This window comes from Anthonomus grandis, chromosome 11 (assembly GCF_022605725.1).
Source record: "Anthonomus grandis grandis chromosome 11, icAntGran1.3, whole genome shotgun sequence".
NCBI lineage: Eukaryota > Metazoa > Arthropoda > Insecta > Coleoptera > Curculionidae > Anthonomus > Anthonomus grandis.
In genome coordinates, this window is record NC_065556.1 from 12910021 (window position 1) to 12935022 (window position 25002).

Sequence of the window (25002 nt, forward strand, 5' to 3'; positions counted from 1 at the left end):
AACTTTAAGAGTGTAACTGTTGGCACTATTCTGGCGTAAAATGAAAAAAGTAGCCTCCTGTTAAGGAAAAACTATATTCTTAACAAATAAAATGTAAAAAACATGGACTTTGGCCATGAAAAGTGGAAACTCATTTGGACTCTTTCCAACCTTGAAGATGCATGAGTTTCGTTAAAATAAAAAAGAAAAATATCACAGTAATAATTTAACAATATTTCTCACAGATAGTTCGTCGACAAATTTTTAAGTATTTAATATTTTAAAATATTTCACGGATAGTCTTAAAACGGCGAAAAGTTTTAATTACGAAATCAATCCACGAATAATTAAGTTGCCAAATGCTGAAATTTGGCACAAACCCAAGTGGAATGTTTGCTCGTCAAGCGTTGTTTTCTTCGTTCAATGAACGATTTTTATTATGATGTAAGAATTTTAAGCTAGGAGAAAACAATTCAGTATAAGTTTTCACACTAAAAACAAATATTTGTTGGCTTTTCAAAAAATAAACTTGTTTTCGGGAAAATATGTATTTATTCTTAAATTTTAGATACACATCAGAAATAATGTATTTATGCTGGACTTTTTCCAATACTCAAAGTACATAGCTTGAAAGTAGTATTCCTTATTGACCATAATACCTTATGGCAAGAACTAATAATACATGTTATTGTTATCAAAGAAAACAGATCGAGGATGTCCTTGGGGAGATGGTAAGAAGCGTTTGGAAGACTCTTTTAAAAGGAGTGGTCGAGGTCCGTAGTAGTTTTTTCGCAGATATTCTTAAGGGTCGTGGAAAGGTGAATGTCTCGAAGGATAGTAAAATTGCTAACAAAAGAGACTTTGGTAATGGTCTGGAAGGCTGTGTGTGTCCTCTATAGATGGACTCTATAGACTGGATTTGTTGCAGATGGCAAAATAAAATCACAGATGTAAAAGGTATGAGGGAGGGCAGATCTTCATTTACTGACAAAACAAAGCAGGTGCTAAGAGTGGAGGCGATCGAAAGTAACTTTGACGTATTCCATCTGGCAGACCAAGATAATATTGTGGTCTCACAGCGAAGTAGATCTGGGCGATTTTTCTTTTGTTTAATGAATAATGTCAATTCATTTGGAGCCTTCATCCTTTTTTCCAGTTAGTTGAGATGAATAAAACGAGCATTGGTGATGGTGTGGAAGACCATATGTCCTCTATACCCTGAAATCATTGTAGCTGACGGAAGTAAATATCAGGATAAGAGTGGTAGACCTTTGTCTGCTGACCATCAAAAAGCAAGAGGCCTAGAAACGAAGTTGGTCGAAACTTTAACCTATTAGAACTGATTAAATCAAAATCCATCCATACTTAGAGTTGGGGCGATGGACTGCAGCCGGCTTTTGATTCAGTGTTTCTGGAAGGGATAATGATGACGATAATATCGTTGGCGTACTGTAGAGTATTTTTGGTTTCTGGTTTGTGAAGGTCGCTCATATTCATGTCAAAAAAGAAGGATGACTCTTGCTAAAATGGTTCAGGAGTCAGGTGGGTCGGTAGGTTAGAAAAAGTAAAGGTCCTACGTCACATTTGAGCGGAACTCTTAATGAGGTTCATGAAAGCCTAACTTATGCCACTCATGCATTATCTTTATGTGCATGGAGAAAATCCATAAAAAAGTTGTGCGCATATTGACATAAATTGTTTTCTTGCTCATCATTTATGTTTTTATTTTTTATTTAAAAATCTGCTTTACTTTTAGATATACATATATTTTACAGTATATACATATGTATGCCTCAATTAAGTATAAGTTAAATAGAGTAAGATAGGATGTTTATTGGATATGGATCTTTATTAGTGTATTTAAAGCCAATACTTTAGGCCCATCAAATAGAATTTAATATCAGTTCTTAAAAGTTTATTATAATTTGTTTGTAAATAAATTAGAAAAACTCCGCTTTTTTCAGAAAGAAGACATTAAAAAGTGAGCATTAAAAAAAATTAAAAGGCTTATTAAAAAAAGTGGGGTAAAAAAATATAAGGAAATATAATTCGCATTAAAGTACATCTCATTTGAATCAAAAATAAAAAAAAGATAAAAGAAAAAGTTTTTCTCGAAAAAAACAAGTTACATAATAAAGAGAAATTAGGAGACACTGGTTGTTATAAAAAAGTAATTGCGTTAATTATTCTTATACTTTTTGTACTATTTTGCCGTTTATTTAGGATTGTACCTAAGTTTAGTTTAATGTTTTCACCTATAAGGTCTACTTTTCAGAAGTTCCTTTTAGTATGTTGTGTTAAAATTTAAGCCCCAATTTAAGTGATTTTATTATAAATCCTGGTAATTTCAATTTTCTAATTTTTTTGTGCTTTGACTATCAGTATTCTCTTAAAATTATTAGTCCGTAGCAGAACAATAGAAATGTTCTAAACATTTGCAAATTATTTCATGGATATTTAAAAGGAACCAAACTTCGTGATATTTTAATTAGTTTTGTTGTTTATCTTGAAAAAAATTAAACGTAGATAATTAAGTGGTAAAAGTTTTGTAATAAAAAAAATATGTTTCTGGCGTAAGTGCGTTCTAGACAAGAGTGTGTTTCTATTAATAATTAAAATTAAATTTAAAGCTAACATGTTTCATTACACTATAATCCTAATTTATGCCATCGAGAGCCAAATTTAATTAAAAAAAAAATATATATATACAGGGCGTTCATTTGAAAACTTCCCACCACGGATCTATCGAAAACCACTGTTTAAAAAAAAAACGCCGAAATACGTCAAAAGGTTTGTCAAGGGGGACAACTTTCTAACCTAAAATTACTTCACCCTCTTTCACCCATTGCCCCCCAGGGTCATCTCCTTAAAAATTTTACATGGCAAGGGGTATCGAGTAATAGCTTGTTTAAAAGGTCTTTCGAAGTCTTTTATTTTGACGTTTGATTTTTTTAAATCGGTTGATTCGTTTTTGAGAAAATTAGAAAAATCTTTGTTTATCTTAAGTTGTTCAGATAGAAAAAAAACATGAAAATATCAGTTTTTATTTCAATAAGTGTTCAAAATGTTGCCCGTTTTTGGCCAAACAATGATATAGGCGATGTTCCAATTCCCGACGGACATTTTCAAAAACATGTTGTGGAATATCATGGCAGCTGTCGATGATGCATTGACGAAGTTCATCCAAACTTTCAGGTTGGGGAGTAAACACAATAGATTTAAAATGACCCCATAGAAAAAAGTTTAACGGCGTTATATCAGGAGATCTAGCAGGCCATTCTATAGGCCCCCTTCGCCCTATCCATTTATCTGGAAACTCGTCGTCTAGCCATTGCCGAACGGGAAGAACATAGTGAGAAGGAGCGCCGTCTTGTTAAAAATATATTTCAGCCTCATCAAGTATAGGGTTTCCATCATCATCGATTTGGTTTTCAATGGATTCAGTGATAAGCGGATTGAAAGTATTTTCCAACATATCCAAATAAATGTCTCCATTTAAATTTCCGTTAATAAATAATGGCCCAATCACTTTATATCCTAAAATGCCTGCCCATACATTAATTTTTTGAGGGTACTCAAAATTGCTCCAATATCTACAGTTATGCTTATGAACAAATCCATTTAGAAAAAATGTGCATTCATCGCTGAAGGAGATATTCTTTACATGAATGGTATTATCATTAATCGCTTCAGTCATTTTTTTACAAAACTCAACTCGCCTATCGAAATTGTCTTCGGTTAACTCTTGCAATATTTTCATTTTGAATGGATGAAATTTATGAAGTTTGGTAACTGTGTAAACAGAGCCTAATGAAATACCAGTGGCAGTAACAATTTTGCGTAATGAAGTATTAGGATTTATTCCAAAATGACCCAAAACTTCAACTTGAGCGGCTTCATCCAAAACTCACCGATTATCACGTTTTTTATTTGCAACAGATCCAGTTTCAGTAAACTTAGTAACAAGGTCCAAAACAAACCTATGCGAAGTTATCTTCCCGGATGTCTGGCGTTAAACGTGATGGCAGTTTGCCGAGCACATTGGTTTTGGGCACTATAAATTTCCACTCTTTCGGCTAGTGTGTAAACCATTTTGGAAGTAAAATCTTCAATTCAAAAAATAAATTTTCACTATTCTAAGACTGTCACAACACTGAAATAAAAACTGATATTGTCATGTTATTGTTTTCTATCTGAACGAATTAAGATAAACAAAGACTTTTCTAATTTTCTCGAAAACGAATCGACTGATTAAAAAAAATCAAACGTCAAAATAACAGACTTCGAAAGACCTTTTAAACAAGCTATTACTCGATACCCCTTGCCGTTCAAAATTTTTAAGGGGATGACCCTGGGAGGAGAGGGTAAAAGGGGGTGAAGTAATTTTAGGTTAGAAAGTTGTCCCCCTTGACAAACCTTTTGATGTATTTCGACGTTTTTTTTAAACAGTGGTTTTCGATAAATCCGTGGTGGAAAGTTTTCAAATGAACACCCTGTATATTATAAATTGTCATCTTAAATAAATAAGTCACTCCAGAAAATTGCAATATTCTTTTTATCATTTTTCATAAACTACATATTTTGTGACTAGAATTGTGTATATTTCAATTATGTAAAATATTCAATAATGTAAAACAATCCATCTATCCTAATAGTTTTTTTTGTCGGCGAAGAAATTCTTTATAAACACCGGTAGTTCTTGAAATCCCGGTAGTGTGGCACTCCGTGACTAGTTACCCACTGAAACTTTGCCGCTGGGTGGTACCAGTTGGTTCCCTGCACTTGGATTTGCTCTGTTGCAGTCCTATTGTGCTCTATAGACTTTCTCCCACATGTTCACTACTTTCCCAAGTCTGTGTAGGTGTTTCTTGCAGGGTGCATGGCATTTGAGCAGCCCTGCTACCTTTCGCAGTTGTTGCCTGGAGTGGCTCAATATGTTCTATCCCCTTCCTGAAGGGCAGGCCGCCCAAAAGTTGTTTGCTGAGTTTTTATGCTCCACTTCCAACCAGCGTCTGATATCCTAATAGTTAATAATTAATAATATATTTGCATAACTTAAATTGCCACGGCTTCCACTTCACTTTTAATAAATATGACAATGTAAGAGGCAGACCGCAAGGGATTGCTAAAGTCATTCCTTTAATAGTTACAAATTCTAATTAAATCGCAACATAACTCTTTTTAAACAAATTAAATTTTGACACGTTAGAGTTTGATATAGTGAAGGGTAGCACTAAGATCGACAATATTTTGGTTTGATTTGAGAAATATTGTTCTGGTAATAGAAAACCTTTCTTTAGAATTAAGTCTATTTTATATTTTTTTATCGAAGTTTACACATTATTTAACATTTTAGTTTCATGCGTCAAATTTAGAGAGCTAACTAGAGTTATGTTCTAGGTCGCTTAAAAAAAAACATTTTAATGGGTTTAACCAAAAATTTAAAGAAAAAAAGATTTTGCTTTTTGATTTTAGCATAAGTTGTACACATATCCATAGAACTAGAAGCAGTCCATCTACTATGGGAATCTCTCTTCGAAGTGATAAATATATTCTGAGGATTGTGTACTAGAACCAGTCTTGATCCTGATCTAATGATTTTATCCAATATAACAAAATAGTACCTTAGTCCTTATTGCAGATTATGCTGCCTCATATGAAAGCTATAAACCAATATTGCAGAATGGAGAATTCAATATTTACGAATTATTGTTTTCTGGGTAACAAGCTGCTTCTAAACATTACAAAAATACAGAATAATAACTCTACACTGAAGAAAAATCACATTCTGCTCTTTTAAGGATTTTCTAGTGAGGTTAAATGCCTGGAAATGTACCTAGATTATGATATTTGGACTTCTTTGGTGCTAGTATTAATTATGATTACTTATAATAGAAGTTCAGCTTAATCCTTTGTAAAAATTGTTTTAATTATTAAAGGAAATACATTAGGGTATTACTTGTGGAATATCAGCAGAATTGTTAAGTATTATTTTAAAAGCTAAGTATTGATTTTTTAAAAATTAATACGCTATGTTGTGCATATGAAAATAAAAAATGTGTATAAAAATCAGTGGTATAAAACATGCTCCGGCATCCTACAAATAATAAAGTGAAAAAGATCTAAAAGACCAGTAATACATTTGAATCTTTTAATGTCTAAAAAATAAGATACTTAAAATTGAAAATAAAGTCTTAAAGTTGAAAAGGTAAAATTGAAGTCCTTACATACATAGTGGAGTTTATTAATTACTGTATTAAGACTTAGGATTGCTTACTGGATGGATTTGTTCCTAGGGGTGATTTATCAGTTCAAATGCAATGTAAAAAATGTAAAAAAATATATTTGTTTTATTGTTTCTGTCAAATAAATTGAAATTTAAAATATCCACTAAAACCGTCATATGGTGGTAGCAAATAATTTTTTCGAAATCCATCTATTTAGGAATAATTACTTATCAAGAATATCTTCTCACTCAGATACAGTTGCAAAATGGAAAATTTAAAGAACCCATAATGAAATTTAAAGAAAGTATTACCACAATTCGGTCACGTCGCATTTAAGTATACATAAACGTTAATGTGAAGCAATAGTCATAAAATTGTTATTTATTTGGTCGATTTAATTGGATGTTTACCTTATCATCATTAGTGTCTAAGTTAATGGGATATATGCAATAATAACTGGATAATATCGTTATAAAGAAATATCGTCTTTTCTTCGCACAGATGTACTATGACTTAGATGAATACTTTTTTAGTTTTTTTTTAAATCTTGGATTGCGTAGATTTTGTGGCCTAAGTAATGATGATTTTAATGTAGCACAAAAAAATATTTAATATAATGGTAATTGATTTTCATCAATTGCTGTTAATTGATAAAATTCAGGAAGCTGCGCATTAAACATTATTTGTTTGAGAATGTTTGAATTGGGCATTTCCAAATCCACGCAATTTGAAAAAGGAAGTGCTTTCTTAAAAAGTAAAATATATGTTACTCAACCAATTTTATGAAAAGATTTGCATGAAGGAATTACAAATAATTGTCACCAAATTAAATCTTATATCTTGCAGAATGTACAGCAACGATTTCAGCAAAATCTTTATAATTGCATTAAAGTAACTGTTCATATTATCCATATTCACTTAAAATCTTATTGTCTTTATGCAGTTTAATAATTTGTCAAGATATCAATTTTCAGTGTCTATTTTTTAATATCAATTAAGTTATTTTTTTAATAGTCTGTTTAAATTCAGTTCTGTAAGAATTTACTTGAGATTTATGTAAGCAATGTATTTACTGAATCAGTTCGGTGTAATATATGTGACTTTAAATAGTGTTATATGCACTCTTAACTATTAGATGGGATATTTTATACTGAAAATTTATCTTTGATCTATTGTGCACAATTGTTGAATCTGTCTGTATGATTAGGTCCCAATATAGCTTATAATACTTGTACTTTCTATTTTTGCTTGCAGTGAATATGTGTAATATGGTTGTCAATTTAAAAACCGTTACTTCGACTATAATCTGGCCTGAAAAAAGCGAATGCGGCCAAACCGCATGAATGTTAAGCACCACTTTATTTAAATTGGATATGAATTACCTATACTAATGCATTTTAAATGATCAACTAAAAATAAGTAACAAAATAAAACAACATAAATCTAAATATAAGCGCGCGATTTATCGTACGCACGTTAACGAAATGATTATAATTGTTGTATTTTACATGACATCGCATACAGAAATATGAGATGCTCTGGTATCTAGCTGTAATGTGAACATGACGAAGAATGGAATGACGTAGAAAAAAAAGTTTATATATAACATTCTTGAGTTTTTTGTTTAAGTATTCCACCAATATTTACATGATTATAAAATTAGTTTTTCGAATTAATGGCTGTGAATTTTTGAATTAAAAAAAAATAAAGAAGTATTATTTTTATTTATGGGGAATAAGTAAAAGGGAAAAAAAGACTGAAAACATTATTTAATAAAAGATAAAATTTATCCTAATAGTAACTTAAATCAGAAATATGTACTTAAATTAGTTATGTGAAAAGCATCTCTTAAAAAGTCTACAAAGGCAACATATAAGCATTAAAATTACTCAAATAGCTTATTTAAATACATGTAAAAGAAAATGTTTACTCTCTTTGAAGCTGTGACTATTTATTTTTATGTTTTCTAATGTATAGACGTATGTCTCCTTAATTACCTGCACCAACTGATTCGGACATCAGTTGTTATAACGGGGTGGCCGTCTGGTACTCTTGGACTTTTTAGGTGACAATAGACTAGAACGTCGCAATAGAGATCCCCACATCGACTACATGCATTACAGTTCACCTCACTTAACCATTGGATTTGACCTTGAGGTTATTTTTGAAAATTGAACATCAGGTTCATTTTGTTAAATGAAAAGCCTTTTTTTTGAGTTTCATATCAATTAAAATGCGTGACCGTATATACAGTCTGTTAAAATTTAGGGCTACGTTGGAGCTAGTTACTAGTGGGATCTCGGTATCTATACGAAATATAAGAAAGTTTTAATTGTGGTAAAGTCGTGAAGTTTAATAAGCAGTAATATGACATTAAAAAAATATCAACATTTCGGTAAAGCCCGAATTCGTCTGGAAATAAACCTCATTTTAAAAAATCGATTTTAACGTCCTGTCTTTATGATGATGCTTTCTCGGCTATTATATCGTACTTTCACATTTACTGTGCCACGTTTCGTTTTTTCGTAGGGTGTGTCATAAACTTCACTTTTCTTTCGGAGGATGGTTCATGAAATCATTTTTTAGTTTTTGACAATATTTTGAAATTTTTTTTTTGCGTTAGTAAAATCCGTATATTTAGAAATTTAGAAATAATAAATCGTGTATTAGTTACTTATACAGGGTGTCTACCATAAAAACTTCCAAACTTTAAGAGCTGATTATACAAGTCATTTACAACAAAAAAGTCGTATAACATTTTTCCGAAAAGTTGTTAGTTCTTCTGGTATTTAACATTTTTTGATTTTATCTTGTTTCTCTGATTTTATCTAGCTCTGATTCTACTGGAGTTTCGTAGACTAAAGACTTTACATGTCCCCAGAAGAAAAAATCCAGCGACGTTAAATCGGGTGACCTAGGAGGCCATGAAACTGCTCCACCTCTGGCAATCCAATGGTGCCCAAACCGCTGAGCCAAATACTGTACGTACTTGTACAGCAAAGTGAGCCGGCGCTTTATCATGCTGAAACCACATTTGCTGTCTAACGTTTAGTGGAACATTTTCAAGGAGTTCTGGGAGAACTTCCTCCAAGAAATGCAGATAAATAGGTCCTGTTAACCGTTCCGGTAGAATGTATGGCCCAACTAAATAATCATCAACAATGCCTGCCCATACGTTGACAGACCAACGATTCTGATGTTTTCTTGGAAAAATTGCATAAGGATTTTTTTCGTCCCAAACATGGCTATTCCTACTATTAAAAATACCGTCTTTTGTGAAAGAGGCTTCATCGGTCCACAAAACATATCGTAAAAAATTTAGTTATGCAATGATGTGATCCAGAAGCCATCGACAAAATTGACTCTAGGATGATAATCGGCTGCAGTCATACCTTGAACTTTCTGGAAGTGGTAAGGATGGAGTTGTTGCTCGTGTAGTACCCGCCAGACAGAAGCATTACTCGCGCGTTATAATCTTAGCGAGGTCACGTGTGCTATTTGATGGTTTATCGGCAACTCGCTGAAGCACCTCTTCTTCAAATTCGACCGTTCTTACGGTTCGAGCAACACCAGTATCATGCATATTGGTCTTAAACATGCCTGTCTCAGCGAGCCGCCGATAAACCGCAATAAACTTTTTGTATCCAGGATGCTGTCGTTCGGGATAACGTTCATGATACAACCGCGATGCTGCTCGTGCATTGCAGTTTGTTGCTCCGTATGCCAATACATATCCGCCAATTCTTGATTGGTAAAGTTTTCCATTAGCAATAAATGCTTAAAAATTGTAAGCTATAAAATTTTTAAACATGACATTGAAAATTGACATTGATAAGCGTTGATTTTAAACAATTGTTGTTATGGTATCATGTACAAAAAGTAAAAATAAATGCAGCAGATCCTATTTAGGTAATTAATATTTTCTATAAATTTTAACGCCTCTTAGGGCCGTAGTAGCGTAGTGACGCATTTCCGGACATGGGTTCCTATACTCAAATGGATTTTTCTGTTGCACTGAACAACCCCCAGAAGTTTGATCCCATAGTTCTGAAACACCTTCTATATTGCGACTCCTCATTGTTCTCCCCTCCCCTCTTATCTTTTAAATGCCTTTATATCAAAATTTGAAATTTGGCACACATCATTAGCAACCTAAATACTACTTTTTGCTCCGCTTTTTTTTCCTTCGTATTTTTATTTCCATTAAAAATAATTAAACTTTAGGTAACACTGACATATTTCACTACAAAGGATGTTGAAAATGTGCACCACTAATTTCAAGGAAAAATAATCTATAGGAGAACTCTTCACGAACATTTTGAAAAGCGGCAACATCATTATTGCGACATACATCATATAATTATTCCTTGACGTAGACTTTTTGTTGCAACTAGCCCCATGAAAAAAAGCCTAGAGATTAGGGTAAGTATTAGTTAAATATTCTTTCACATTTCTGCTAAAGTGAGGGGGTGCCCCATCTTGTTGAAAAACTGTTTCCAACTCAAACTCATGAGGATTGTCTTCAATAATCTCAGGGATCAGTGAGTCCAATGCATTTTCCAATATTTTAAAGTGTCCCTTAAGTAAAGGTACTTTGTCAAATTTCAATTCAAATTCTACAAACAACAACACACCTACGAACAAATTACACCTGAACAGGTATAGTAGAGAAAATAAAAATTCGAAAAATAAGATTTCAAATTTTATTTTTCTTGATCTTTTGAGCACCAATGCGGTGAGTACTTGTACATCTATCTTCCCTAACACAACAACTTCACAAATTTCCATTAGAAAAGCCGTAAACAAATAACACATCGCGATATTCACTCTTTAAGAAAAAAGGCAGGTTTTCCTTCTTTTGTAAATGGCAATGAATCCGCAAAAGAAGGAAATTCAAAAACTATGTATTACTTGATTTTAAAACAAAAGCATAGATATTTACAATTTTACAAGAACTGTTATTAAGTTTTCACGTCGACTTAAAGTAATTAAATAAGTAATATGATTTAAACGTGCTTAAAAAAATAATGCCTAGTTTCACAAACACGGGACATCTTATTTATTTACAGTGTCGTAAATGGAACTCGCGGGAGAGCAAGGGACAGCAAGGGAGTATGCGCTTCGTTTTCCTAATAGATGACTACCCCATAGAAACACATTTGCAGAAGTATTTAGACGCTGTGGAGAAACTAGTTCCTTTCGAGGTTTGCGGATTAGAAAAAGTGGTCAAAATGGTCAACGCTGGAGACAAGAACCTGCGATTATAAGAGCTGTTACAGAAGATAGATCTAGAAGTATTCGCCGCATTGGTGCTGCATTAAGGATTCATCATTCCACTGTACATAGAGTTCTTAAAAAAATAATTCGCATTCGTTTCATTTGAAAAAAGTCCAGGATTTATTACCAGTAGATGGTGAGGTGAGGCTTCAATTCTGTAGGTGGTATTTAAATAAGTTGCAAGAGTAGGGAACAGATCAAATATTTTGGACAGATCAAGCAACATTTACAAGAGCCGGAATAATGAATTTAAGAAATAACCATATATGGCATACAGAAAACCCTCATGCGACTGTTGTTTCACATTTCCAGCATGAGATAAGGATCAACGTATGGATAGGATTAATGAGAGGTCGCCTTTTCACGCCTGTAATACTTTCTGATCGGCTCAATTCGAATGAGTTTTCAAATTTATTAAATAATGACCTTGTTGATTCCTGGAAGAAATCCCCTTAGCCGTTAGACAGGAACTTTGGTTTCAAATAAATGGATGCCCAGCCCATAATGGCAGAATTGTGCAAAATTCCTTGAATCAATGCTTTGGGGAGAAAAGGGAGAGAAATGGATCGGAAGATACGGTCCGGTAAGATGGCCGCCCAAAAGCCCTGACCTTACGAACTAATTAATCGAATTAGTGTGTGTTGCAATGAAATGCGACAAAAACGCATTGAACTTGAACGGGTTGTCGATAGTGTATAATTTTAGGTTTGTTTAATGAAATTTTTAATTTTTTGATTTTGGTCAATCAAGAAATATAAAATTTGAAAATTTTCAATTTTTGTGGTTTTCTTTCTTTTGCCCATGATATTGCTGTGAAAACAAATAGCTATCACATAAATAAGTATATCATTGGAAAGCATATTAAATGCAGTATTTTTTACTGAAAAAAAAACATATGCCTATTTACCAAATTTTAAAAAAATGACAACGAAGAAGATACCACTAATTTTGCACATTTCCCAAATCTTACATTTAACTTCTAATAACACCCGGTATAAAAAATTACTCAAAAACTTAAATATACATATCTTAAAGCAAATTTAATTCTCTTTCAGATGATGTATCTAAATTTTATGTGGTGGTAAGAATAACGAAGATATTCTTGTTTATATGAAAAAAAACAAAGAAATTTGATTAAATCAAAAAATGTTAAATACCAGAAGAACTAACAACTTTTCGAAAAAATGTTATACGACCTTGCAAATGACTTGTTTAATCATCTCTTAAAGTTTGGCGGTTTTTATAGTAGACACTTTGTATACTGCAGCTTGCACCTAAAGATAAGTAATAAGTAAATAAAATAATACGCTCTAAAAACAATCACAAGCGGTATAGAAAGAAATACTTTTCAAATTATTTTACTTTATAATACTTGACATAATTTTGCTATATGGAAAATAAACGATGTGCTGATGGCTTAAGGTGATACAAACCGGAATACAGTCTGAAATATTGAAGGTTCAAATCCGTGTACTTCAAGTTCCAATTTCAGAACCGCTTTTATTCTTAATTTACTGTAATAACTTAACCCCTTAATTAAAATAAATTAAAGATATATAATATGCAGACCATACAATCTCTTTATGTATTCCATATTAATTTTTCAATTTTAGTCAATGAAAAACTCTACGTGGCAAAGTATTGGTTAAATGCCAACTCACTATTATTAGTTATGGAAAAGATCTCGTAATATCATATCTCAAAGGAATGAAATAAGTTTCTTGGTATATTTGGATAAAGAGTTAAATTTTAAATAGCTTATTATGATACTCTCTTTAAAGCTGGTATAACATTTCTGGCAACAAAATTATATGAATATGCTACTAAGAACCATTTTAAAAATCTACAGATTTTAACTGATAGCTATGTATTATTACAAAAGAGCTAATGCAAATAAAATTTGTTTGCACCAATGACTTCTAGAGCCAATAGCATTTATTTGAATAACTTTGGATTCGATGCCTAAAAATGTGATTATTTTAGTTATTAGAAATTTAAGTGCAAAATTAGTCTTCACAATCAAGCAAAATCGAAAGAATAATAAATAGAAGATCCCATATAAATATCTTGAATCACACAAATATAAGTAATTTAACACTGTCTAGTCCGAAAACTACTATTAAATTATAATTGCGAAAAAGCATGAATAGCCTTAATATGAAACATACCTATAAAAAACTTGCTGATCAATGGATCTCGGCTCTACACGCTATCTAATTTTATACAAAGAAGGCTCTACTAATTTGATTCCTTTTGAACTAAGCATGTTTATAGCCATAAAGTGTAATTCTCAGGAAAATAAAAGAAGGTTGAATCTGGTTGTGAAAAGAGTGACGCTGAAAAAATGTTATACATAATTAAACGGTTAAATAATGCTTACCTAATGACATAAAAATCCTATATGACCACCATAAAAAAGGAAGTGATGATGCTTCCAAAAACGTAATGATAAAAAATTAAATCGTACCAGGCAAGTGCATGTTAAAGAAATTTTAATTTATAGATCAAACCTAGAAGCACCATATGATTTGGACGAGATGATGAAAATAGTTTCGAGAAGATGTCTATCGAAAGGGTTTAAATGAAAAGACATTAGGTTCTTACCTTTAAGATTTTCTTGATTTGCAAAAGAGAAGCAACTAATTATAATACGGTCTTATTCATACTTAATATCGTTTACTCTCCTACAAAAAATCAATATAAAACAAGACAATTTAGGGCCTCCACAAAAAAAGTATACGGGACTAAAATTATATGTTTTCTTGATAAAGTAAAGGAAGAAATATAACAAACAATAAAGAAGAAAGGGAGAAGCAAATTATATTAAATATCGTAAGAAATTTGAACTTTTTTTTAATTTAGTTTTTAGATTTGAATGGAATGCTGAACTAACTGAAAAATTTAATCGTAAAGTATGTTTCTATCGGGATCTTGATGGAAATGTGATTATTTCATTAAAATAATATAAATGAAGTGTTTTGGTGAAATGGTATAAGGCTGAATCTAAATCTCTTTAACAGAATTCTGAGAATTAAAACCAAAAGAACGAAGATCAAAAAAGGATAGAAATGTGTATTGGTATACATGAAATTAGAGGTAAAACGTAGGAAAAGTTGAGGAATATTTATATTCCTTTAGTAAACAAATGTCTGATTTCAAATACGAAATGCAAATATAAGATTCAATGCTGAAAAGTGCTGAATAAAAAGGTCGTCGCATCCAATAGAATAAAAGAAATAGAATTCAGCTCAACCATTTACAGTACTAAATTTAATTTTAACTACTCAAAACGAAAGAGCAGGCACTTGAAAAAATTTAAATAATTATTAACTAGTAATTATTTGTAGAATAGTTTTTTGCAAATGTTATCGTTTTCTGCTTTATTTGTAAAAGACTACTGTTAAAATTATACATATCTTAAACCTGTCAGATATGTTACTTAGGAATAAAAAAATCAAATTTTAGTAAGTCAATAAATAATGATTTTATTTTTTCGATCGTTTAATAAAGCAGTATCTTAAAACTATTCGTAGTAGTGAATATGCGCTCATCTGGCTCTGATAATCAGTACAACAGCTGGGCATACTCTCAATAAAGTTTCTGATCAACTTCTGGGGTAGTTGCTCCCATTTGTGAACAAGAAGCTCTGTTAGTGGATGGTTTGCATAGGCTGCCGTTCCAATATTCTTGGTCCCAATGTATCCAACGGATGTTAGATAGGATTGAGATCTAGACTATTGGCCGGCCACTCCATAACTTCAATATTAGGATCATTTAAAAAAATTGTTGTTATCCTAGCCACGCGTGGCCTAACATGATCGTGTTGTAAAATGAAATCTGCTCCCATATTATCCGCAAAAGGAATCATGTGTGGTGTTAAAGTTTCTTCTAAGTAACGTAATACCGATAAGGAACCATTTACAATTACCACTAACTCGGTACGCCCATTGAAACATATACCAGCAATTAATATAATAGACCCTCACCCTCCGTCAAACCGAACAGTTTCATGCACAGCTTAGTCTAAATACCGCTCACCCGTTCGTTGCCATACCCGAACTCGTCCATCGTTATGATGTAAGCAGAATCTGGACTCATCCGTAAACTAAAATTACTCCATAGTGGTATTGTCCAATGACGATGTGCTCCGGTAAAAGTTCTTCGAGCTCTTCGATGCTCTGCTGTCAAACGAGGCACTCTAACTGACCTTCTAGAACGCAATTGAGACTGATGAAGTCTATTATGTACTGTTTGATCAGACATTCTGATTTCTGTTGTGGCTGTTAAGTCATTTTGAAGCGCTCGTGCAGTATTGGTTCGTTCCCTAATCGTCCACACACTTAATAAACAGTCTTCTCGAGGTGATGTGGTTCTTTGACGTTGAGTTGACCTTCTTCTGATAATGCCATAAATTAAATACCGAATCCATGCTCTGTTTATAGCGGCCGAACTTACATTAAGAATTTCTGCTCTTTTTCTGGAATAACCTTCCTCAATACACTCTGGCCTATTCTTCTACCTAGCACATTAATATTTACGTTTTCAATGTAAAATTTTAACTAAGACTGATAAAAACAAGCGCAAATTTAATATGTGGTGATAATAAGTTCTTAACATTAAAATGTCTACATTTTTTTCTGATGATATCTAGACAAAAAAAAATTGTTTAGAACTCTACGATTAAGGCTGAAGTCTATACATTGTAATTGTAAAATAATATTTTCGTTTAATTTCAAAATACGTGGAATATAAGCATATGGAGTGGTGTCTCCTTTTTCGTTTTGAGTAGTTGAAATCAAATTTAATACTGTAAATGGTTGAGCTGAATTTCTTTTATTTCTTTTATTCTACTGGATGCGACGACCTTTTTTATTCAGCACTTCTTCAGCATTGAATCTTATATTCGAATTTCGTATTTGCAATCAGACATTTGTTTACTGAAGGAATATAAATACTGCTCAACTTTTCCTACGTTTTACCTCTAATTTCACACATACCAATACACATTTCTATCCTTTTTTTTGATTTTCGTTCTTTTGGTTTTAATTTTAAAGAGATTTAGATTTAGCGAGAAAAAAAACGGTTATTATATTAATTTTTAAATCCTCAATTAGTTTAATTTTTTAATTGTTGATTTGAATGATTGTTTTCTCGATCAATCTACATAATGCAGCCAAAAATTTTGAACGCCCTATAATTTTGATTCCAACATGTGAAGATTAGAAATAATGAAAGGAGAGGTTCGATCAGGATTATTAGTTTTCTTTACTGGTATCCTTTTTCTGCTTCCCGACTTACGAACTATCCTGACAAACCTATTCTTTTACGTTTAGTTTTTATTGCTAACATTCTTTTTTAAAATTAGAAATCATATCAAATTGCATGACTCCTTAAAATCTCTTTCATATTTCCTTACAATTTAATTTTCTTACCAGGGAAAAGTGAAAGACATGCAGCTACCAACCACATCCGGTATATAGATGGATCGAAGTACGGTAACAGCACGGGAGGGGATTTTCGACTCATTGACAAATTTTGCGGCGATCTTTTAGATAGACATATTTACCATTCTCAAGGGGCGCAGGAGAAAACAAGAGAACAGCGTACACAAACAGGGGAATCCTAATTGTATCAGAAAGGCCGCCCTAAGGGATTTGCGAACCTCAAAGTTACATTAAGGACAGTATGGAAATGTTTAGCAGTCCAAAAAAACCTGTAAGATAATAAAATTTTAAACTATATGGTTTCCAAAATAGAAAAGAAATTCAGAAAATGATTGAAAATTAAAAGGGATCTGTTGTTTTATATTATTTAGCCACCACAAAGAAATGAAGCAGATAATTCGGAACAATATTTTAATGGAGAAAATACTAGATACAAATGAGAAATCTACTTATATGATTCATTATGTCACTAAAATAGATATACTGTCTGAAAGTATTACAGAGACAGCGGATCTGTATACAGACTGAGGAATCTGTATACGGACTGATCATGGGTAGGAAACTGCTAATATAAGTGTCTTAAATTACAAGGGTGATAAGATAAATGTTTCTAGGCTAAAGTGCATTCAAACTCAAAAAAATTGCACATAAAAAAAATTTGATTGGTGTGCAATACACTGTGTACACTGTGTGCAAAAATAAAATTTTATAAATATTTTCTAGACAAATATTATTGCATGAATAGGGGATATTTAAAAAAAAAGTTACTTACGTTCCTTCCTACCTTTCCGCCGTTGTCATGCCCCCTGAACATGTTAAAACATTTTTATAAAATAAGTCTAAAAGATATCTCTGAATTTTATTTGGGGCAATACTTAAATAAAAAGGCTCCCGACGAATCTGGGGCTTTTGGCACACAGTATATATCAAAGAGAAATATATAAAAACCGCAATCAATATCGCTGTTATTTGAAAAATAACGAAGAATAAGTATTCCATTTCAAAGAACAAATTTTTTATAAGTTTTAAGATTTTAATGGTATATTTTTATTTTTTAATACTCTTATAAATAAACTATTAAAAATAATAATATTAATAATAATAATAATAATAATAACAATAATAAATGGCTTTATTTATTTATACAGAAAATAGTAGAAAAGCTCAAGAAGATAAATAGGGTAGCGGTATTCAACTGAAGCTGCTCATACAACCACCATAATAAATTATTCATAAAAATGTGATTAATTCAATGATAGTGACTTAAGTTTAATACTATGTAGGTAATACGCATATTACGTAAAACAATTATAAAGTATAATCCAGCAGTTACTGAATCTAATATTTAGTAAATTAACTTTACTAGTAGCGATTAATTGATACGGGGGGGATAGTAAGAAATCTCTAATCTTTCTGCGAAAACCAAATGAAGATTAATTTCTGGTAATGCTTGAAGACAGCGAATGAAATGCATGAGCTTCTGAATAGCTGAAAGATCATATATAGAATTAATTTTTGTGTCTTGGTATACAATACTGATCACCATGCCGAGTCCAAACCGAATCTGAAGCATGGAAATCAGAAAGTGTTAAGTTAATCTAATTAATCCGTTATTTCCGTTCTATCGGAAACCTGGCTTGTTGAACCTCTACAAACGACTTCCAATGCTTTTATTAATAATTATTATTGCCTTATCAAATACCATTAAAGGGAAATCAGTTAGAAGAGTTAGTAGTGGTCTAGCTATGTTCTTGAGAAAAACTCTGCATTTCTAGGTGCTTCGCCATGGTATGTGTAGCACATGTAACAACTCAGTATATTGATTTTACATTTTTAGGTATATATTTGGTTTAGGGGAAAAGGGGGCACGTTTGAACGTGGGGCACATTTGAACTTCATTCAAATTTCCCGCCTCTGGCACGATAATCGTTTAAAAATGGCACGTGGTTGAAGTAACTAGTGCAAGAAGGCAACTGTATTGTGCAGCGGCTTCCACGATTTGTTGTATCGCAAATACGAATAAACCTTGTTTTTCAACTTTTTTCTTGTAATATTTCCTACTTAAACAAATTAGGCTCAACACTAAACTATAAAGAGGACATTTAATCTGCAGTAGGTCGTCAACTAGACTAGGTATGTAGATCGTTTTGTGAAAATATGTGACTTTTGAGGTTAGGATAGTTTTAGCAAACGTGGTTGAATTCGAGTGTAAGCACAAGGCGTGTCTTTGAACTTTAAAATGGGGCACTGTTGAACATTGTTCAAAGGTACCCCATTAGTAGTAAATTATGTTTCTAAGTAGCATTGTTTTTCCAGATTTGCAAATCACGATGGTAAGACAATATAAGAGGAAGAAGGAAACTGGGTTTACTGAGGAAGACATGGAGAAGGCGATAGCGACTGTAGAAGAAAAAGAAATGTTTTTAAGAAAAGCTGCAGAAGTTTACGGCATAGAAAAAATAACCCAGGGAGCAGGTGTTTTCCTCTAAGCATACATTCAGACAAGTGTTTAATAATGATCAAGAATTTATGTTGGTAAAATATATTTTAACGTATTCTAAACTACAATATGGCTTATCGTATAAAAATCTGAGGGTATTGGCATTTGATTATGCAAAAGGTATGTCTATAAAATATCTACCTAGTTGGGATACTAACAAAATAGCAGGGTTAGATTGGGTTCAAGGGTTTATAAAACGCCATCAAAATCTTGGTCTCCGAAGGCCTGAAAACACGAGTATGTCACGTGTTACGGCATTTAACCAAACTGCATTAACAGAGTTCCAAGATAATCTTATGCGCTGTTACGAAAAATACAATTTTCCTGCACATACATTTTTTAACTTGGATGAAACGGGTATAACCACTGTTGTAGATGCGCCAAACATTATTGCTGAAAAGGGAACTAAGCAAGTGGGCCAAGTTACTTCCGCGGAAAGGAGCACTCTTGTAACTATGTGTGCCATCGTGAGTACAGATAGAAATAGTTTACTACCAGTTTTTATATTCCCACGAGCTAGATATCACGACAGTTTCCTCACAGGTGCTCCAGCTGGAAGCATAGGACTAATAAACAATCCTCCTAGCGGTTGGATGATAAAAACGTTATTTATAAAAGTTCTGGAACATATAAAATCTTTTACAAAATGTAACCAAAAGGAAAAAAATTTAATAATATTGGACAACTACGAATCCCACTGCTCGCTAAATGCCGTTAAATTTGCAAAAGAAAATGGCTTGGAGGGGGTCACTATACCGCCTTATTGTAGTCATCGCCTTCAGCCACTGGACGTTTCAATAATGACTCCTTTTACGGCTAAATTAAAAATAGCGCAACATGATTATTTAATTTCGAATCCCGGAAAAGCCATAACAATCCATGACCTGGCTGGAGTGGCAAAAATAGCTATTCAAGCATCATTCACTCCAAAAAAACATAATATCTGGTTTTCAAAAAACAGGGATCTGGCCGTTAAATAGAAGTATTTTTTCAGATAGTGACTTTGTTGCAGCAGGAAAAGCATCTACTAATGATGTTGCTAAAATACCAAAGGAACAAAATGACTACCGTCTACTTCATCTGCAGCTCCGATCACTTCTGTAGCATCAGCTTCCACGACCTTAATAATTGAACCTGAAGTAATATCTCCTGAGGTGGTCAGACCATTTCCCGATATTTGTTCCAAAAAGCGTCGCCGAAGTCGCAAAACAAAAAAGTCTTTGTTTCTTACAGATGCCATTGAAGCCGAAGCAGTTGCTCCAGAAGCCAAGAGTGATGAGAGCAATATTGATAGATAGTGACTCATCATGTGATGATGCCATATCCCTACAAGATGATTCTGAAAATGAGCTCGAGCTGTCAAGGTCATCTGATGAAAATGAAGATTCGCCAAATTTGTCGTCGGATGTACAAATTGACGATTATAATGTAGTCCGATTTTGCACTAAGAAAACATTGGTTCACCACGTAGGAAAAATTATCGGGCAAAAAGAAGATGAGTATATCAATAAATTTTTAAGGAAAAAAGGGCGGAAATTTTATTATCCCGCAGTCGAAGATATAAGCACAGTAGCGTTTATGGATGTAATTAAGAAATTACCTGTTCCGCATCAAAAAGGTACTGAGAGGACATCTTCATTACTGGAGTTTAAACCGCAATTTAATAAATTTAATTTACGATAAATTTTTTGTAATAAAAATCAATAAAACATTCCATAAATATATATGTACTGTTTATTTGTGCCCCTTTACCTGTTCAAATATACCCCACAGCTGGGGTAACATTTGAACAGTATGACATTTATTGTTTATTTGCGTGTCAAACAAAACACTAAAATTTCAATAATTTTTTCAGTCCGAGCTTAAAGTAAACATATTCTACATCTGGAAAAGCTGTTCCTCACTTTTATATTGGAATTTAGATTTTTTCAGGACTTGAATTTTAGTAAATATCTTCAAAAGTGCCCTCTTCTCCCCTATATTTTAACAAAAAACTCAACATTGCGCATACTTTAAAAACTTTTTATATCTCACTAATGCAATGCTTAGAATTATATCCTGATAATTTTCTAATTTGTGCAGGTGATTTGTGTCGTAATTTGTGTCGTCTTGCAAACGGTGTACAGCCTCCAAAAGATTTTTTTAGAGACCAAACTTTATATACACGTTCAATTTATTGATAATATACTTGAAAGTAGAAGACGCTTCCTTATTGACTTTATGCATGAGAATTCTTTTATTTTATTAAATGACAGGTCTATTTCTGATAACGCGGCATAACGTCCCCAAACAAAAACGGCAAAAGCACTATAGATTTAGCACGGATATCGAATACACAGCTGCCTCTTATTCAGGATTTTAAAGTATGATGTCACGTAAGTTGCTCTGATCACTTTCCAATTCTAATAAAACTTTTCTCCCCCAACACTAAAATAAATCGTAATCTATCTTCTGCAGCTGCTAACCCAAGAACTAATCCTGTTTTAAAGTGGGATTGTCAAGCTATAAGCAACTATAAAAATTTAATGCGGTGTTCCAACAAGCTAGTTTTTAATCCTAACCTAACTCTTTCATATAAAAACCTTTTAGTTGCTATTTGGGAGACTGCAGAAACATGCGGAATTGTAAGTCAACCTAATCTTAATTGGGCGCATAAATTAAATAAAAACCGTAATGATTACCCTTGGTTTGACAACGAGTGTTTTTCTCTAAAAAAAAATTATTAAAAACGCTTTAAAAGTATGAAAATAAAATAATTTTTCGGAGTCTTCTCGGCCACAGTTCGGAGAAGCTAAAAAAAAACTACAAATACGGTACTAAGAAAAAAAAATATAAAAAAGTTTAGTATTTACTTCGCTTTCTAAGACCAAATCTTCCAATGAATTTTGGTACGCAGTGAGGCAGTTTAAACAAAATAAAAACTTTTGCGACCCAGCAACTAGGGTATGGAAAACTTCTATCAGTTAGTGGCCCCAAAATTAAATTACAATACAACTTTTTTGATGATAGACATCCACTTTTAGACCGCAATATTTTAGTTTTCGAGGTACACGAAGCTTTAAATCGTTACAAGAATGGCAAAAATCCGGGCGAAGGCGGTGTTTCATATGAATTTTTTAAGGCTCTACCTTCCATCTGGATAATTTATTTAATTTCTTTTTTAAAATAATGGAATACTGTGTGGTTCAGCATAATTAGGGTATTATCCTAACAATTCTCCATAAAAATCGTCCTGTTAATGGTCCCAATAATTATCGCGGTATAGCTCTTGTCAAGTATATTGTAAAACTTTTCACAATGATAATTTTAAGGAGACTGGAGGTATAGTCAAATGAGAACAATTGTATCCCTGAATATCAAAGTAGCTTTCGAAAATCCAAATGGTGCGTAGACAACATTTTTACACTAATGTGCTCAATTGTATCTACGTCTTAGAGGGCAAAAAGTTGCACTTTTTACTGATTTTAAAAGAGCCTTTGACTCACTTTTACACGACCTTTTCCGGCAGAAACTTTACATGTTTGGGTTGTGAGCATGAGTTATTTTCATTATAAAGTCGCTATACGATTGTGCCAGTTTTAGGGTAAGAAGTAGCAACGAGCTTACCAGGGAGTTACCGGTATCGGGAGGAGTTCTACAGGAAGAATCTTTAGGCCCCTTTTGATTTTCACTATTTTTAAGTGACTTTGAACAGTTTGAGATCGGGGACTCAATGGTATTGATATCGACAGGATTTCTGACACCCTTGCTTTACTGTACTGCAATGACCCAGTTATTCTTTCCCACTCTGAAGTCGATACGAAGCAAAAATTACTGGCACTTGAAGATAACACATATCAAAACCGGCTGTCAATTTACTGTAAATTTAAATAAAACCAGAATTATAATCTTTGCTAGAGGAGGTAGTCGTCGAACTAATCAAGATTTCAAATATGAGGACGAGAAAATGGAGATAACAGAGAAGTATGTTTATTTGGGGGCATCTTTTACCTCCTATTCATTGTTTAATATTATGGCGGAGAACACCGCACTTGGTAAACAAGCTATCGGATTTTTTTGCGGTTTCATGGTTAAGTCCACCCATACCAGTTAGTCGGTAAAGATGAAATTCTATAATTCACTTGTTCTGAGTGTCTTACTTAATAATGCTGCAATTTAAGGTTTGCGCTACAATGAGTTTTTGGAACGTGTACAGGTCAGTTTTTTCAAAAATTTATTTTTTCTTTCTGCTAATACACCTGACAACATTGTGCGTCCAGAATTTAGAGTAGCTCTAACTTTAAATTAGCTATTAATTGGCTAATCAAACTTTTATCTATGAAACCCTCCAGATACCCACAAATCTGCTAAGAGACAGCTGGAACTTAAAAACCCTGACCCTTCGTATAATTGGATTTAGCAATTAAACAATCTATTATTTTCAAAAATTAATTTTGGCTTGCCATTAATGAGTACCTACCTAAAAAAGAATAAAGTCTTCTTATTGGATAAATTTGAACACGTTTGTGTCTAAAAAGACCTTGAATTTGCATCTGCTTTAGCATTTCATCTTTTTTATAGCTGCTTTTTTAAACGACCAAAGGCTAAAAAAACTATTTACAATTTAAGGGAATTACCTTCAAGTATTTAGGGTTTCTTTGTCAAGTCCGGACTGCTAATTGCCGTTTTTTTTTAAGGCTACTTTTGATGATTTTCTTATGTGCACTATATGTAACGCAAATGTAAAGCAGACCTTTCATCACATATTTTTTGAGTGTGCCCCTCTTCGTCAAGCTCAAGTCTTCTTCTAATTTCTTTTGATGAGGTCGGATTTAGTGTGCACAACTTTATATGCTTTTTAAACAACATAATATCTCAAGTTAAAGCTGTTGTACCTTACTTTTTAAATATTAGCCGACTTAGAAGCTTTATAATTAATGAGTAATTTTGTTCAATTTTTTTGTATTAGGGATTGATTTATTGATGTAAGTGCTTTTATTTTTCTCAAAACTAAAAGTATTAAAATCAACAATTAGTATATTATTTTTCTTATGATATACATTATATGGTTTTGATTTATGTAATTATATATATAATAAGAGTAGCGATTAGTTTATATAGTTTATAGCACAGATAAATATTCGCGTAGTGTATATTTATCTTTATGTTCTTAGATCTGTGTTTATAGTTATAGCCAAGTTTTTACGTTACTGTTTTAGTTTTTTATATTAAATAATTCTACGTCATTATCTATTTTATTTATAACTGTAATTTTTTTGTAAACGTTGCTTTATGATTCAGCAGATTTATTTATTTTGGTTTTGGTTAAAGACATTTTTCCTTGTCCTGGACTCTATTGCTATAAGTATATATTGTATTATCAATATCAAAATCAAATACAAAATGTGTCACTGGTATCTTTCTCTTATAGTAAGCCTGCCGGATTCTTTTAGACTCGGCGATATGTGATGAAACTTATGAACACCATAACTAAACCTCAGCCATGCATTTTAGATTTTCTTCACAGTCAAATGATCGTGCTGAGTTAAACAAGGCATATAAAAAATATTACAGTAATTTAAATGGGATAGTACTT

The 25002-nt window shown here is 32.5% G+C and overlaps 1 protein-coding gene and 1 long non-coding RNA gene across 4 annotated transcripts in view; one reads left to right on the forward strand and one right to left on the reverse strand.

The window, feature by feature from the left end:
* Window positions 1-25002, reverse strand: part of LOC126741885 (uncharacterized) — a 151855-nt gene that overhangs the window by 121468 nt on the left and 5385 nt on the right. The window lies entirely within an intron of this gene.
* LOC126741896 (uncharacterized) overlaps window positions 1-25002 on the forward strand; it is a 59347-nt gene that overhangs the window by 8380 nt on the left and 25965 nt on the right. Inside the window, exon 2 of the long non-coding RNA XR_007662427.1 lies at window positions 16919-17198. This is a non-coding gene — a long non-coding RNA (uncharacterized LOC126741896). The remainder of the gene's footprint in view (window positions 1-16918; window positions 17199-25002) is intronic.